Source organism: Hipposideros armiger, unplaced genomic scaffold, assembly GCF_001890085.2.
Source record: "Hipposideros armiger isolate ML-2016 unplaced genomic scaffold, ASM189008v1 scaffold_191, whole genome shotgun sequence".
Classification (NCBI taxonomy): Eukaryota; Metazoa; Chordata; class Mammalia; order Chiroptera; family Hipposideridae; genus Hipposideros; species Hipposideros armiger.
The window spans coordinates 1,668,561-1,687,129 of NW_017731541.1; the positions used below are offsets into that span (position 1 = coordinate 1,668,561).

An 18,569-nucleotide genomic window follows, 5' to 3' on the forward strand; every position below is an offset into this window, starting at 1 on the left:
CCTGCCGTCAGGGAGCCTGCAGCCACGCCATGGACCCCAGTCCAGTCAGTCCCGATGGTTCGGGGGCTCATCCTGGGACAGGTGCCCTCCAGCACCCCCCTTCCCCGCACTGTGGCACGCTAGTCCTGCTCAGGTGGCCCCTGCTTTATTAACTGGGGTTCACAGCATAAGTGCATGTGCATGTGTGTGTGCATGTGTGTGTGCGCGTGTGCGTGTGTGTTAAAAGTCTCCTTTTAATATTTTATCAGCAATACACATTTATTGCAAAAATTTTCAAATTGTATAAGCAAAAGGAAGGAATAAAAACCACTCTGCTAGCACTCAGATTAACTACCAACAGTTGGCATACATTCTTCTGGTCTTTACTTTTTCTTTTAAAAGTCGTATTTTTTCTTTCCTTCTACAACAATACGTTATAACCATTTCTTATACCTTTAAAATTCTCTAACATGTTTTATGTAAAACAGACTAAAAAGGCCGAATAGTTCCATAAAGCTTAGCATTCCTTGTCCACTGCCCCCACCCCAGCAGCCACACACAAACTCTGTTCTCTTCAATGAGCTATGCTATGATTTCCTGATTTTTATACGTCAGATTTTGGCTTCCTACTCTAGACGAGGGTTTAGTCTTTGAGATACATGTATGTGTGCAAAATTACACACACACACATGCACACACACGGGCACACACACACGTGTGCACGCACATGCGCACATGTGCGTGCACACACATGGGCGCACGCACACGTGCGCACGCACGCATGCACACACACACACTTGTGCGCACACACACATGCACACGCATGCACGCACACACACACTCACACTTTTCCACCCCAGGCTTTCCAAAAATTATAGCACAAGACTTACATTCACACTTAGTTATGCATATATAGTTACAATAGATACAATTATGTAAAACAGAAGTTTTCTTCAAGAGGAAGTTCCTCCAGCGGAGATGTATGAAAGGCGTAAGTGTGTTGACTACATTTTCTTTCTAGGTTACTTTTTTATTTTCTCTGAACTTGATAACTAATTTGTTTTCTAACATTTTTGTAATTGACTGTCCTGGAAATTCCTTTCCCTCTTAGTGTTTCTTTATTACTATTTTTTTAATCCCTTGTTTCTCCATCAGCCTTCTAGGACAAGATGTGTGGGAGATAAAGTTATGAGACCTTGAAACTCCAAAAATGTTTTTATTCTAAACATTACCCTGAGCAGTCGGTAGCGGCACCTGTGGAAACCTAGGTTGGAAATAAGTGTCTCTGAAAACGTGGGCCCGTTACTGCAGCATCTCCCAGCTTACAGCTCTGCTGTGGGGACCCCCTACCCCCCACCCCGTCAAGCTGTCAGTGTTGGGGGAGTTACCTGCTTTCCTCCTGCAAGCGTTGAGGCCCCTTTCCCTCTGGAGCCCTCACATTCCACGATGGCTTGCCCTGTGGAGTTGTGTTACCCACCGTCGGGGCATGTGTTGGTCCCTACAATCCCTGTGTCCTTTAATTCTGCAGAATATTCCAGCATTATTTCGTCCAGAGTTTTTTCTTCCTCCGTTTTCTCTTCTCTGCCTCCCTCTGGGGTCTGATTAGTTGAACACTAAGGGTTCTAAATCAATTTTATAATTGTTCTGGAATATTCTTGCCTAATTTAAAAAATGTTTTTCTTTCTTCGAAATGTCCTTTATTTTCCAACTCTGGCACATTTTTAAAATTTTGTGACTACATTTTTAACTTCCAAGAGCTTTTTCTGTATTTTTAAAAGAGCATTCTGTCTTGTCTCCCTGGATACAAACCTTCTTTTTTCTCTCTGAGGCTATTATTTATATCTTTGAAACTGTTTTTATTTTGTTTTCTTCTATTTTATGCATTGTCTTTTCCCTCGAGTTGCCTTTGCTCCCTCTTTGTCTCAGCACCTGTCATTCCGGCCTTCCCTCAGTTTCTGGTGATCTCTCGGCCGATTGCCTAGAGTTAAGCATGTTTCTGTGGATGAGGTCTGCTGACACCCTAGTGAGATCCTGGAGGTGCCTGGGCAGGAACTTGGCTGGCTCAGTGGGGGATCCCCAAATATCCCCAAACTGTGCCCGCCTCCTGTCTGAGGTGGAAGGTGGGCTTTCGGAGTGTGAGTCCAGTGGGAGGGCCCCGCTGTCAGCATGTGGATCTCACTTCTCCCCGTTTGTGGTGGACTCAGCCTGTCTGGGTCCTACATGGAGTCTGTAGGTTCTTCCATGTCCTGAGTACAAGGGCCGACCTCCCGCCGTGCAGGATGGGGCGGGGTCTGCAGGTCCTGCTGACCTGCAAACACACCTCTCGAGTCCTTTGTGGCTGATGACAGAGGAATATGTGCCTCAGTCCCTGAGCCACTTGGGGGCTGGTCTCTCCTGATGGCCTCCACCCAGCAGTCAGCTCTGGGTTCCGTCTGATTTGCTAGGGTTTTCGCACAAACACATTCTCCTTCCAAAGTATTTACTGACGCCTGTTATTGCCCCTACTTCCCCTGTCTCTGTCATCCTGGACCGATACTTTGTATTAATCTCAGAGGGGTTTCAAACGGCGAGAGACAGGCTAGCTCATTTTATCAGCCACGATTCCCATGTGCCTTAAAAGGCAGCCTACTATTCCATGGGATCCGTGAGCTACAACTAATTCAATTAGCCCCCTTTCTCACTGGCAGAGCATTAAGATTACTCGGTTTGGGCTATTACAAATGCAACTCTTAGAACACCCTTGTAACTATACCTTTCCAACATTTCTTTTTCTTTCTTTCTTTCTTTCTTTTTTTTTTTTTGAGTTTTCAGTAAATGCCTTTACTGTCACTTCTGAGGTGAGGAACATGGAAGACGGGTGGACCATCGGACTCTAAAATTGCCGTCTCAGTTTTAAGAATCCTTGTCACCTGGTTAACTCACATTGAGCTTGTGATCAAGTCGCTGAGGCTCTTTCACACACATGGACACCAAACCTGTCCATCTTCCTGTTAATATCTGCGTATGACTTCGGCCCCTTGTTCTCACTCGGGCTCCAGGTGGGGGCTTGGCCTTCGCCACCGGCACTGCCCTCCTCTCCTCCCCGTCCAGCGGTTGAGGATGACGGTGAAAGGCACACGGCCTGGGCTCCAGGACCTGGGTTTCTTCCTCGGTGTTGGGGGTCAGTCCCTAAATTAATCAGGACTGTTCACAGGCTATGGGTTTCCCCACCTGCATTTCTTTCCAGTTCACGTTTCTGAATCTCTTCTCAAAAGACAGCGTGTGTCAAATGTAGTTCGTTCACTTGCTCTTTCAATTAATCAACGAGCAGTTGATTCCTTATTCTGTGCCAGGAATTACAGACTTCCCGCCGCTCACAGTCTAATGAAGGAGAGGGGAGCCCACACTTCAACGAGCGTCTAGGCTCGAAACACGGCTAGAGCTGCAGTTCGGGGCTTCGCTGGGGACGGGGCTTCTTCTGTGAATTCATGCTGGTTCACGGGGACCCCGGGAGACCCCACAGGTACAACAACAACCTGTTCTGGGATTCTGCTAAGGACTGCCATCAAGTTGGAGATAATTAGAAGACGGGGGCAGGGAGCCAGTTCTGGCTCACCCAGTTTGGAAAAGCAATTTCGCCTGTTGAAAGAAAGTTCTGGCTCCTCCTTGTTACAAGACTTGGAGAAGCATCAAACTCCTGAACTTTTGCCAAGACGGCCCAGCTCAGGCCCGGCAGCATCCCCAGAGCAGATCACAGCCACCCAACAAACGTCGGGGAAGACTGTGTTTCCAGGCACAGGGCAGCTCCTGATAAATTAAGCAAGATAACATGTTTGAAAAGCGTTTGGCAAGGTCTGGGACTGCCACTCAATGCAAGATGGAAGGGAACAGTTTTGTTTCTGGAGCTTTTGTTAGTTTAAGGTGTTTAGACAAAAGTCTGCTAGTCGACATACTTCCAGACATTCAGAAAATAGTATTCACATTGGCAGCAACAAAGATTTATTAAACATTTACTAGGGGTGCCAAGCATATCTCACAGGACTACCTCAGATGCCCCCGGAGATACTTTTACCGTGTTTTATAAAGGAAGACACTGAGGCTTGTCGGACATGACTTGACCAAGGTCACACAGCTGACAAGTGGGCAGAGTTGGGATATGACCATGGCTGGACTCCAAGCCCACACTCTTACACCACTTTCCTTTTATTGCCTTTCCGGTGCAGTGGGTCTGGAAGAAAGCCCCTGCAGCTTTGAACGGCCATGTCTGTTCCTGTGACTGCAGAGGCAGCGACAGCCCACGGAGTTCTCACTGTCCCTTGTGGTAGGACTTCCACCTATTGGCCAGATTAGAAACCAATCTGTGCCGGAAGGTGTTGCTTTAGAAAGCATTTCTGAAACCTGATGTGCATCTTGAGCACGTTCTCGGAGGAACCCTTGAAATGCAGCTCTGCTCGCTTTCTCGAGCTTGCCTCTAGCATGCTTTTCGTCCTTAGAACCAGTGGCCACTTTCGGTTGGTCAGGGTTGACTTTACCACGCCTCCTGCCTACGTCTGGCAGCCAGGGAGCCCTCCGCAGGGGCAGGAACAGAGCCCGGGGTTCCTGGGTCTTTGCAGAAAGTAGTCATTCCACTGGGGCTTCTTAGGTCTCCGAAGCGCGTTGTGCCAATTACGTGTGCTGTGGCTGGAGAGGGAAGAGGCGGTCTGTTTTAGCGGAGGCGCAGGGCTCGGAGGTGCCTTCCGTAGCTTGGCTTGTAAATAGCCCCGCAGTGAGCAGAGGGGTGCAACAATCTTTTCAAATTAGGGTTTGGGGGTTTCTCCGGATAAGACAGTAGAATTGCTGGGTCATAGGTAGCTCTATTTTTAAGGAACCTCCACACTGATTTCCATAGTGGCTGCGCTGATCTGCAGTCCCACCAACAGTGCACGAGGGTTCCCTTCTCTCCACAGCCTGGCCAACACTTGTTGTTTGTTGATTTATGGAGGATGGCCATCCTGCCCAGAGTGAGGTGACCCCTTACTGTGGTTTTGATGGCGTTTCCCTGCTGCCTGGTGATGCTGAGCACCTTTCATGCCAGCCTGGCCATTGGGATGCCATCTGGGACAACATGGATGGAACTGCAGGGTATTGTATTAGGTGAGACAAGTCAGACAGAGAAAGATAAGTACTGTATGTGTGAATTTTAAAAAACCAAACTCAGACAAACACAGAGTAAAATGGGGGTTACCAGGGGCTGGCTGTGGGGGACAGGAGAGATGTTTAAGGGCACAAACTTGCAACAAGTGGAGAAACAGGCCCCTGAGAGGTGCTGCACAGCTGAGCGAATACAGACAACACTGGATTAGAATCTCCAAAATTGCTCAGAGACCAGGACTTAATTACTCCCGCCACAAAAAAGAAATGCTAATCACGTCACATGAGAGAGGTGCTGACATGGCTACCATGGCGACCATATTATAACATATAAATGTGCCAAATCAGTGTCACATGCCTTTAATTTACACAATGTTATATGTCAAATACATTTCCATTAAAACATCAAGCAAAATCCAGAGCCCTAACCAGTCTCTCCTGACCCCCCACCTCACTGTCCCCTAGCTTACCCTTCTCTGCCTCCAGGCTGTCCCTACATGTCCCCAGCCTGCCCTCCCCTTTACATGACCCCGGGGAAGAAGGTGGGGTGAAGACGTAGAAACGATAGCATTTCGGGGATCTCTGGGAAGAGGGGTGCCAAGCTCGGCTGGTGGGGGACAGGACCTGTCCCTCTGCTGGGAGGGGGTCCCCGGGGTCCTCTCTAGCCCTCTAGTGCAGAACGCTAAAATGGGAGTGGAGAGTGACTCCTGAGCGGAAGGGGACCCCCACTTTGAAACTCTACGGGGAGCAGGCGCAGGTCAGTGCGGACGAGGGTTCGTGATACGAGCATCTCTGCTCTGTGGAGCCAGGTGACTGCTAGCCAGGCATGGGGACAGCTAGCCCGGCCCAGCTCTGTTCTGGGCACGTGCAGAGACGGTGTGAGAACCCACGCAGGTAGCAGTGAGCGGTCACAGGGAAGGAGGAAGCCGGTTCCAAGTCTGGGGCCTGGGGTGAAAGAGCAGGCGAGGAAGGAAGGAGTCGGGGCGGCTCGCCAGGGCTTGTTTCCGGGGCTGTGTGCTTGTTCCTGTTAGTTTACTAATTTACGCAGCCTGAGTTTCTCAAGAACGCTTCCCTTCCAAAGCTCCCTCAGGACACAGCCCTCGGCTCTGCCCCGCCAGCCATGGGCTCTAACCTCCGGGATCTACAACACCTGCTCTGAGGTCCCTCCTGCGAGAGAAGCCTTGTGGAGACAGCGCTCAGTTACGACACTAAAGCGTGACTTTCCTCCTGACAATGTGGGGAGGGCTTCAAGCAGACAATGACGTCATATCCTGACATCACTGGGGACACCCCGCACCTTGCAAGGTTCCCTAATATCCCCATGAAGAATACATCCTCTCTGGTCACCAGGGAAATACAAAACGCAGGACTTTGAATCCGTGATGTCTCAACATCCAGAAACACCCAGAGAGGAACAGGTTGGACAGGTCTGTGGGTGTGGATTACGACGTGGGACTTGTGTCTGCGGGATTCTCAGGAAACACTCCTGGGAGAGCCAGTTGGCAGCTGTGCCCGGAGCGCCCAGATGAGTGTAGTCACAGGGACAGTTTGAGAAATATCTGCTCGTAGGTGAGTCGGGAAGGTGGGAGCGGAGAAGAAACAAAGGACAGAAGAGAGGAACCCGGGGGAGCCTCGCGCAGAGGTCAGAGAGCAGTCAGCAGGGAGAGTCGGAGGAGGACCAGCTCAGGGAGGGAGGGAGACGTGGGTGCCCGAGAGCACGCCCACAGGAGGAGTCTTCCTTTTCCCCTGAAGATGGAATCTAGGTTTTGGCTGAGGGAGAGGCTGGCCGGATGGGAGCATGGACCACAGTGAGGATGACACTGGTGGAGGAAGAAAGAACAGGGGTGTGTTTGTGGGCTTCTGGCAAAGGTTCCCTCCTCCCGGGCAGGGGGCTGTTTGCTCAGGCCGGGGATGCTGTCACAGCCCGGCCTTCTCTGCGTCTTGTCACTTCTGCTGGTTAAGTAGAGCCTCTGCTTGTTCTGCACCCGCCCTCCCTGACTTGTTCTAAATCCGAAGCCCCTCATCTCCTGTCACATCTGCGTGTGGTGTGTGGGATGCAGCCCCGTCCTCTTCCTCTGCCAGCGCGCTGGGCTTCGCTGCCTGGGAGGCCTGAGGCCAGAGGCAGCTTTCGGAGGCGGGAGGGCTTTGCCTGTGGAGCCCACCCCAGCGATGGGCAACTTTCTTATGTGCGTGGGTACAAAATTGTAAAAACAGAAATGTTTCCACCGTTACTTAAAACATAGAAAGATTGTAAACCTACAGATAGCTATCTATGTACATATTTCTAGCTGATACTCATTTAGCAGAAAAACTAACCCCTAACAAATATTTCTTGAAATGGTACAAGATTCTTTGGTGCACGTTGGGGAATATGAAGGGAAATCAGACTGGAGAATGCTGTGTTAAAATCTCTATTAAAAAACCCAAAACTGTGCTAAGTGAGGTAGTAAGAACGTGCTTACACAGCACCTGGTGTTTCTTCTCATAACTTTCCATGAAGCAAGCCCAGTGTTTTTCTTTCTGGAATTACCAAAGATAGTGGTGATAGAAATCATTTTCCCCTAGCAGCATGCCTGCTCCCACCTGGTAAGAGGGGTTCAATTGTAGTGGATGGAATATCAACCCCCAAAGAGAGTTTTTGGTTGGCCCAAGGCAGCAGGGTTTGTTGAATTGTCTGAGCTTTTCTTAGGACCCTAAGAATAAAGCAGAATCCCCAAACATTTGATGGCTACTGGAATTCCCATGGCCAAAAGTATTGTCTAATAGCAGCTAATAACTGATAAAACTTCCCCCCACCTTGGGGACAGGTAAACGTCACATGCAGGGAGGCATCTTCAGGCTTGTCCCACACGAGTTCATTAGCTTCAGTCGCCCTCATCCAGATGTTTTGAACATAATACTCGTGCGCATTTCTGTGCCAACAGCCTCCGACGGTCCCCAGAGACCATGCCCTAAGCATTCTGTGCCTCACAGAAAGTCCCACCATCAAAATCCAAAACTCTGACAAGCGAAGTGAGTCTTCATGTCGCAGTCTCTCCGTGAGATGCGGGGAACCCGGGCATCCTAACGTTCTTCCAGAAATGATGGAGACCCTTAGGCGTAGGTCTAGGGTGTGGAATGCATTTGCTCTGCGGTCTCATTTCTTGGGGACACATCAGTTCCCACTCACAGAACAGACTTTCACTGTGGCGGCAGCTTATGTGGAGCCTCTATACTTCATGCTAAGTCTTGTTGATCTTAGGGCCAGGATTTCAGCAGGCTTCTTAAGCTTGACCGGAAATGTCAAGTGCAAACCAACACAGCAGGTCCTCTAATAATGTCGTTTCTGTCAATGTGTTTCATTATGACGCTGATGAGATGCCCTAGAAACTTAACTCTTATTCAGACCAATTAGCCTACAGTAAAATAGGATTTGTTATACGTCATTTTGCTGAAAGTCACAGAACCTATTGACATTAAGTGAGGACTTATTGTACGCAGAATACCTGAAGGAAATAAAATGTGAACCCCATAAATACTAAAGACTTAATCAGGCTTTATTATTCTATGGGCTATTAGAACTATGTACTGAAAAGGAACCACTTTTATGAACTACCATTGTTATTATTTATAAAGATTCCATTAAGAAACCATAGTCTTACTGTTGTCTAATCTCTCTCCAAAAATCTTCTATCTTCTCTTACAAAACATTCTTTGTTAAGTATTTTAGTGACTAGAAGATTTTAGTGTCACCCAATTCCATGCATTAAAATGACTAACGTGGTGCCTTACCGCTCTGTTCCTTGGTAAACACAAAAGGCTAAACAGAAACACACAAAGAACCACACAAAAGAATACTCTGCTTCTTCTGTTGTGATTATATCCACCAAAACAATGGATTTGGAAAAAGAGGCATTTTCTATGGTTGAATGAGTCCTTTGCAAAGACATCAGTCCTTTTCAATATCGTTTGGGGCAATTTCTCCTCCATATCAGAAATACATTATTCCCTGTTCTTATACTTAATGTTTTGGTTTCCTAGAAATATGAAACAAATTTGAACTTGGTGGAGTTAAGTGTGAGTCTCTTCATAAAACCCGAGAGTGCCAACTTTATATGAATTGTCTAAAAATAATCAGGACTCTATGGCTGAGCTGAACCATTTCCATGTGACCTAAATCCACTCACTCGGCTCACGCTCGCCCTGCTTTGTTGAAGGCCACACAAGATGCCAGGAGCAGCCCTGGCAGCCGTGTCTGTCTTCTAGGCTGTTCTGCGGACCCTCTCCCCCACTGCCAATTAGATGTTTTAGGGTTATGGCCAGCACTCCCAACTGCTGTGAAAGATCTAAGACCTCAACTCTGGGTCTCCGTCAGAGATGCCCGTCTCCCATCCACAGGGAGCTTGCTGGAAAGTGAAGCTCAGATGTGGGACGTCCACTGCGGTCAGCCGGACAGGGTGCCGCATCGCCCGAGGGCTCACCCCACAGGCCAGGTTCACCAGGTGCACACAGACCTCGTTCCTACATTCTGTCCTTTCTCCCCAGTCCCCCCAGTGAAGTGCTGGTTCCCATGTATCCCAAATGCAGAAATAGTAAGTGTTGGAATTGGGCAATTCACATAATTTCCCCCGCCCCCCACAAAAATCTCCCACTTAGGAGAAAAGTTTAAATAATCAAAGAAATCACTGTCAGCCAGCTGTTTCTATAAGGCTGGGAAGTCTGCACAGTGTTGCATAAGGTTTTTATTGAAATTCCAAGAGAATCCATATGTTATCTGCACTAACATGGCACCACAATTTGTCAGAAGTTCTTCTGCAGGGACCCTGAGGACAAACATGTCAAGACTGTTTAATTTTAATGAATTTTCTGGCTTGAAGGAAATAAACGCAGCCAAGAGCGCCATCTACCATGACACAGTCTGTCCCATCTCCTCAAAGAACGTTCCCAGAACGGAGTCTGCACCGGGGACACACAACCGGTAAACACCACCAGGCACACTGAGACTTCGATGCAGTTCTCTTGCTACAGAAACATGTTTGTGAAGTTCATTTTACTAGAGGCGTGCAAGAAAAGGCTATCATAAAGACAGGCAGGACCCCTTTGCTTGTCTTTCATCTAATACATGACCAAACAACTGGACGACCGAGACTAGCCTGGAAGTTTTCTTAACAAACGATACGTCAACCATTCTCAGAGCCTGAACACAAACAAGTGTGCCCGACGTACAGCCTTTACCACAGGCGCCTCCTGCCCGGCATTTGTTTCTCCCAGCCTGTCACGTGGCCAGTTCCTTCCAAGCATGTAGTTCTTGGCCCAGAGAGGAGTTCCCCAGCTTCAGAATCGAAACAGCCACCCTGTCACATCACTCTTAATCATGTCACTTACATCTGGAAACCGTACGGTAGTCCTTATCCGTAGTTTTGCTTTCTGCAGTTTCAGCTGCCCACAGTTGGCCATGGTCCAGAAATATTAAACAGAAAATTCCAGAAAACAACAATTCATACATTTTGACTTGCTCACCTTTCTAGATAGAGTGATGAAATCTCTCACCCTCCCAACTCTGCCCTGCCCAAGATGCAAATTCCTTTAGTCCAGTGTATCCACACTCTACACGCTGCCCGTCCACAAGCCACTTACTGGACATCGCGGTTATCAGATCAACTGCTTGTGGTATCACAGTGCCTGTGTTCAAGTCGCACTTAGTTTACTGAATAATGGCCCCAAAGTGCACGAGTAGCAGTGCCGGCAGTTTGGATATGCCACAGAGAAGCCGTAAGGAGTTTCTTTAAGTGAAAAGATGAATACAGTACAATGAGATGACTGGAGAGAGACAGACCTCATTCACATGATTTCATTACAGTATATTGTTGTAACTGTTCTATTTTATTATTAGTTATTTTTAACCTCCCACTGTGCCTAATTTATAAATGCAACTTTATCATAGGTATGTACGCACATGTATAGGACAAACAGTAGTATATGTGGAATTTGGCACTATCCGTGGTTCTAGGCATCCACTGGGGGTCTTAGAATGCATCCTCCATGAAGAAGGGGGGACTCCTGTACTCACTTAGAGCTGAAAATACTTCTTGTATTGGTTAACGTGTTTATTTTCTACATGACAACAATGGCTCCTTGGAGCATGTTAGCTATCTCCCTGTAGCACACAGTAGGCACTCAGACACCTGGTTGAGCGAATGAATGTATATACTGTATATACAATGAATGAATGAAAGTCCTAATGGTAATGCGTCACCACGACAGCCAGCACCACAGTCCTCAGTGGACTCGTCAGATTTTTTATTTCATTTTCTGCCAATTTGAGCTGTATTTTGTAATGAATTTGTCGATTTCATCTAAGTTTCAAAACTGTTGGTACAAAGACCACACCATTGCCTTATTATTTTCTTCATGTTTATAGAATCGTATTACTAAGTTGTCTTTCATTCCTGATACTGGTCATTTATGTTCGTTCTCATTTTCTTAGATCAGTCTAGACGTGAGCTGATCATCTGGTTGAAATGTTCCTTTTAATGAACATTTGTTTTTGTTGGTTTTCTCTATTATCTCTCTGCTTTTGGTTTCACTGATTTATGTTATTTATGCTGTGTCTTTTTTTTCCCCTTTGGGTTTATTTTGTTCCATTTTTCTAATATCTTAAGATATCACCTTATATCTTTAATTTTTAACATTTTTTTCTTTTCCAATACATACATTAAAGTTATAAAGTTTCTGGGCCGGCCGAGTGGCGCATTGGTTAAGAGCTGGCTTGGGATGCCAGAGGGCCCCGGTTCGGATCTCACATATGAGGGCCAGTGACACTGCCCTCTACAGCTAAGATGCTGAACAACAGCTCAACCTGGAGCTGGGCTGCTGTGAGTCGCCGGCGATGGCGTAGGCTGCAGCCCCTGTGGCAGTGGGTTGCCATGGGCTACCGTGTGTAGCCAGCAGCCAGCGTGAGCGGCCAGCAGCCGCAGTGAGCGGCCGTCCAGAAGCCGGCGACTGATCTGCCTCGCCCGGGAAGAGCGCAATGATGGTGCCAACTTGGGCAGTGAAGCAACGTCCTCCACAACTAGACTGAAGAACAAAACGACAGCAACTTGTCTGTTCCCCTTCCCCCTATTCCCCAGCACTGTTCCCATCCCCCCGATTCCCCAATAAAAATCTTTAAAAAAAAAGTTATAAAGTTTTCTATAAACATTTCTGTAGATGCATCCCACAAATTTTAATGTTATATTTTCATTTTTATTCAAACATTTATTAAAAGTAGTTTCTAATTTCCTTTGTTACTTCTTTGACCTAGATCATTTTTTCGAGCTTTATTGAGAATATAGTTAACACGTAACATTGTGCAAGTTTAAGTGCATAATGTGATGATTTGATACCCATACATATTGTGAAATGATCACCACAATGACACGTCCATCAATTCACAGCCACTTCTTTTTGTGAGAGCATTTAAATTCTGCTCTTTCAGCAACTTCCAAGTATATAGCACAGTATTAACTATAATCACCATTCTGTACATTAGATCCCCAGAATTTTCTCATTTTACAGCTGGAAGTTTATACCTTTTGATCCACTTCAGCCGTTTTCTCCATCCCAACCCCAGGCAACCACCAATCTTCTGTTTCTATGAGTTTTTTCTTCTTCTTCTTCTTCAGATTCCACATATAAGTGAGATCACATAGTATTTGCCCTTCTCTACCTGAGTAATTTCACTCAGCATAATGCCCTCCAGGTTCATCCATGTTGTTGTAAATGGTGGAACTTCTTTTTTCTTGGCTGAATAATATTCCATTGTGTATCTACACTACTTTTCTTAACTGCTCATCCATCGATGGGCACTTAGGTTGTTTCCATATCCTGGCTGTTGTGACTAATGGTGCGGTGAACATGGGGCGCAGGTATCTCTTCAATGTCCTGACTTCATTTCCTTTGGATAAATACCCAGAAGTGGAATTGCTTGGTCATCAGGTCACTCTAGTTTTAATTTTTGATGAACCTCCGTACTGATTTCCATAGTGGCTGCACCGATGTACGCCCCACCAACAGTGCACCAGGGTTCCCTTTTCTCCACATCCTTGACCTCATTGCTATTTTTATTTTCTACAGCAGCCAGCCTAAGCCTAACGGGTGTGAGGTGGCATCTCATTGTGGTTTGGTTCGCATTTCCTCACTAATCAGTGACGCTGAGCATCTTTTCATGCGCTTATTGGGCCTTTGTACCTTTTCTTTAGAGAAATGTCTATTCACGTCCTTTGCCCATCAGATTGTTTTTGGTTGCTGTTGAGTTTCAGGAGTTCTCTATATGTTCAGGATCTTAACCCCTTATCAACCTATATGATTTGCAAATATTTTTTCCCATTTTGTAGGTCGCCTTTTCACTCTGCTGAGTGTGTCCTTGATGCATGCCCACAATAAACGCTTCACAGAGTTGACACTGAGTTTGGTTGAGGAATGGAGCCAATGTTTCCAAAGACGAAGGTGATGATGACAATAAACCCAGATGAGACGAGGCTGAGTGGGGCATGGACACTGGAGACAAGACAGGGCTTGTGGGGGGCAGACACCAGCTTCAGGTTCCAAAGGCTGACACAGGCCTGAAGGGACAGCTTTGGGGCCTTTTGCACTGTAAATTCACATTACCGATTTGCCTTCGAAAGCTCACTTTTCTGACTGTTGATTATCAAGGCGATTGGAGAGAATCATAAAATCACTTGGATGTGAAGAAGCAAAATGTAAAGTTAAAAATGAAATCCCAGTTCCCCTTTCGAATGAAACACACTGCCTGCAGACACGACTGACAGGCCGAATCAAAGTGACAAAAATGAAAGAGTCTGAGGTTATGAACAACATATTTAAACAGTGTGACTTGAATATGAAGCCCGGCTTCCCGTTTCCAATGTGTAGGAAAGCAGGCAGCTCGTTTTTCATTCTGATTTTATCAGGGGGCCTGATAAATGTCACACTCTAATGACAGCTAAAAATATATAAGACTCTAATCTTCAAACAAACACTTGCTTCTTTGGCTGGAAGTGTCGGGGAGGAAAGGATCCATACAAAACGTGGATGGGAAACAACTTAAATAGCTCCCGCTTCCTTTCCCTGCAACCTCTGATTACGGAGCACCCTGTTATCTGCACCCGAGGAAGTTCCTCTGCAGCCGGCTGTTTGCACAGGCTCCGCGAGGGACCCCACGGGTTCCCATGGCTGTTTGTGTTGGCGAATGAACGGGACTTGCCCTGAACACAATGCCGTCCCCCCCTTGGCCACATCCAGGGAAAAAAGAAACATCCCGAACCTCAGAGATGACCTCCTCAGCATCTCCGCTTCCTCCAACCTTTTAAAAGAGCGCGTTCTGCACCGTAATAAATCTCGTATTTGCTTTTCCATATTTCAGGACATAAACAAAACCATTCTTCGGCTGTTTATTGCAAAAGAGTTCATGCACATCCATCATTTTAGCCTGCTCTTGTTTTGTTTACTTACGAAGCAGGCAGGTATCCTTTATATCTGGAACACTCGAAGACGAAATGACACGACTGTTTTTGGAAATGTAGACTTAAGGGCAAATTGGCTCGGCCCAAAAGAACTTGACACAGTGCCTTTTGTGTGTCCTTCACTCCTGTCAAGACTTTGGAGACCCTGTAACATATTGTATGAGTAGATAAGCAGATTTTTGGAGATTGGCTAAGGCCAAAAAATACAGGCGACGTCTCAAAAATCAGCAGATATCCACACCTGAGCCACACTGGTACATATATTTACAGGGTGTGTAGCCACGGCTGCCCTAGTGGCTGGGCACTTCATTTCTTTTCATGGTGTTTATCGTTCAGCATGGGCATCAGACATGCCAAGTTTATACACCTTTGGCACTGGCAAGTCAGGTGAAAGGAACTCACCAGCAGTTCACATAGGACAGCAACCTTGCGTCCTCATCACTAGCTTGCCAGTTTGGCAGGGTTTCCTTGACAAAGGTCCAGGATGGAGGGGAACTGATTCCATCCCGATTCTGTCAGATGTTTCAGCTGCAGAATTACTTCCATGACAAGCAGGGTGGGCTGATGAGAAGAGCTCCATGAACTTGGAGCATTAGGAAACTGCTCTCCTGTGTGTAATGGGCCATGCATGAGTCTATTCTTCCTTCAAGAAGATTTTCAGAATTATTTTTTAGCTTTGAGCTTTGATTCTCCAATGGCTCACACATGACTTCCCAGGCAATGATGAGTAAACAAGTGAGCTATTCCATGTCAAACATCCTCTCCATTGAGAACCTCTGTATCAAAGGAGACCATGGAGCAGACGGGGCGTTATGCACCAGCACCAGCTCCCACCTCACCCATATCAGCTCCCACACAAGCTGCAGAGCGGAGATTCAGGCCTGCACATCTGCTAGTCCTGCACGCTGCCACCTGAGGGCCAGAGGGTCCCCTCTGATCCCAGTCAGCACCCATGCATGACAGCTGCATGCAGGAAAGGTGTTGGCAGCCCTGTGACCTCACTTGCCCTTGGTAACCTTGGTGTCTGCATTGGTGTGATGGAGGTGAGAACAGCACCTACTTGGACTTCATAAGCATACTGCAGAGATTAACTTAAAGAAGGTGATGTATGTCAGGTCTTCACATAGTCCCCGAGACACAGCAAGAAATGAACCGCTGCTGGGTCATCACAATTACTCTTATTCTGAACTTGGGCCCAGTTAGCTGAGAGTTAGAGGATGCTCTTCTGGGCCCAGCAGCCATGGGGAGTGACTGTGTTTCTACGTGTAACTGGTCTGACACCGTGGCTTCCATCCCTACATGACTTAACAATGAAAACACTGCTGGCCAGGATGTAATCTTTCTCCCCTAGGACTCAATCCATGACCTGTGACCTGGAAAGAATTTATAAGTAACAGCTTCACCCAGTCTGGTCTCTGATCCCTGATACGATCACAATGACAGTTTCTCTGGAATGGGGGTGAGGTAGGATCATAAAAAGCAAGACTGCACCAGCACCTTCCATGGGTGGGATCACTGCTGCTTGATTGGGTCCATTCTCCATAATCTACCCATGCGAGGGCCATTCTCTGGTATTGTGGGGGCAGAAATTGTCTGCTCCAGTCAAATATTAAGGGCTTTTAAAGGACTGAAATTATTCATCCTTGAATTCCTCATGGCCAAGGCCACTGCTTTGCACATAAGCAGAAACTTTGTTATGGACTGAAACTTTGTCCCCCAAAGGCACATGCTGAGGCCCTCACCCCAGGACCTCGGATGTGGTTGGACTTGGAGTTAGGGGTTTAAGAGGTGAGGAAGATAAAATGAAGCCTTGAGGCAGACCCTGCTCCAACAGGGCTGGCTTCCTTACAGAAGAGGAAGAGACAGAAGGATACGCTCACACAGGCGAGGCCATGGGAAGACAGCAAGGAGGCGGCCGTCTACAAGCCCAGAGCAGAGGCCTCAGGAGAAGCCGGCCTTGCTGAGCGTTCTGCCCCCGGTTCCAATGTGTGTGGGGCGGTGTTTCCACACCACCAGTAATCCTCAGACACCAGCTAAGTGTCCTCTCATTCAACTCAACCCTGACACGACCTACTCACAGAGAGATGGCGTCAGACTCTACAAGCTAGGGAGTCAGCCAAGCGGGTGACAATTACAGGCTGTGCGCCCGAGGCTGTGGGGACAGGAGATGCGTGCAATGGCTCTTGCTGAACTGTGTTACTGGCAGTCCCTCTACATAATGTCATGTTACTGCCCTCTGCTCCGAGAAGAGCTGAAAACGTGCGTCGCTGCTACAAAGATACCAAACTGGAAAATCACAGCACCGTACAATGTATTCTGAGTCAAGGTGTCTCGGAATGGCCCGTCACCCCAAGAGAGAGAGACAAGACATAAGAGGGGACGAGTGAGTCCGACCCCCACCCTCAACCAAAAAGCACAGGGTGGCCGGTGCCTGAGGAAGCGGTTCTGTTTTTATCTTGAAGGAAACCAAAATAGCAGGGAACACAGCAAGGAGAATTTGTATCCCGCTAAAGCGGAGGGTGCAGCTGGGAAAACGCATTTTCTTTCGACAGGAAGTCACTTGTTACATCCTGCTTGGGACAAGAAAAGCAGCGGTGGGGGCACTGCTGGGGGAGAGGGTGCTTGAAAGGTCTTTCATTCTAGTAAGACTCCTGAATTTTCCGAAGAAAGAAACATCCACAACAGGCCCAGAAGAGACCAAAAGGTCTGGCGGGGGAGCCAGTGGGATGGAGACGCCCTTCCTGTCTACGAAGGAGGAGGGGCCACTGGGCTGCAGGAGGACACAGGGGCTTCACTGCAGGGTAACCTGGAGGGCGGAAGGGTGACCTGGGTCACTCAGCTCCTCTGTGGGAAAGGGCCACCCCTGCACTGCTCTGGACCGTCCCAGCAGGCACGGCACTGCCAAGTGGGAGGGAGCTGGGTTCTCCCACGGTCTCCACGACAGCAGCGTGTGCTGGTCCAGGTGGCAGAATGGGCATGGGAAAATGTCAGCCACACCCAGAAGAGTCCCGGCCTCCAGTCGGGAGTGTGATCTGAAGTATATTCAAACTCTGAGCTCAGAAACCCCAGGAACCTCAGGAACCCACCTGGATGTGATACCCTTCCTCACCAAGGTTTGTTTCCGTGTCCTGCAAACTCACAGTGGGAACGTGTCCCATCTCTAAACCGAGCTTTGTGTCATCTATTCTGCAGGTGAAGAAGGGACAGTCCGGCCTCTCTGCTTAGGAGGAGAGTGGCGTGCGGGCCGGTGCCAGGGGGCCTGGAGGGCAGAGAGCTTGGCTGGGATCGGCTGCACGGTCCCTGACGTGCCCTGCAGCCCGGCCTGAGACTCAGTTTCCCCAACTCAGCTGAAGAAGGGACATCATAATCAGCAAACGTGCCCGGATGGTTGTGGGGGTTAAATTAGGCAATTCATTTTTACAAATGGCGAATAAAGTGTGATACACACACACACACACACGTGTGTGTGTGTGTGTGTGTGTGTTATTTTGAAGAAGCATGATTCAGAGATATTGGGAAACCAAACTGACTGAGGGGAGTTTAGCAGGATACACAAGGGCCAAGGGGCAGAAACCTGGGTCACGGAAAGGCACTGCACACACGCAGAGCGGGAAGCGGCCGGGAGGGGACACAGGAGCTGTAACACCTTGTGTGCGTCTGTTCACATCCTCCCATTTCATCACCAGGCTGCGAGGCCCTGCGCAGGTGACAAGCGCACTCACGGCAGGTCCAGCCTGCGGTCGGGCTGCAGCTCCGGCCCCTCCCGCAGCCGCAGGGCCCGGCGCCCGCTCAGTGTCTGTGCCACGTGCCCCATCCTGTTCTTCCTCACCAGGACGGGGACGCTGTGACAGCAGCGCCCTGCTAAGGGCTGGACCACACCCGGGGGGCCCTGTCCTGGGCAGCAGCCCAGCTCCGCAGGGCACACGGGCGCCACGACGGCCACGTCCAGTGCTGGCGTCAGGCAGAGGCCCCCACTTCCCGGGGCTCCTTTCAGTTCTT

General features: G+C 48.2%; 1 protein-coding gene across 2 annotated transcripts in view; it reads right to left on the reverse strand.

Annotated features, from left to right (window-relative positions):
* The window catches only part of COBL (cordon-bleu WH2 repeat protein), a 126,497-nt gene that overhangs the window by 50,385 nt on the left and 57,543 nt on the right, over positions 1–18,569 (reverse strand). The gene's annotated exons all lie outside the window — the stretch shown is intronic.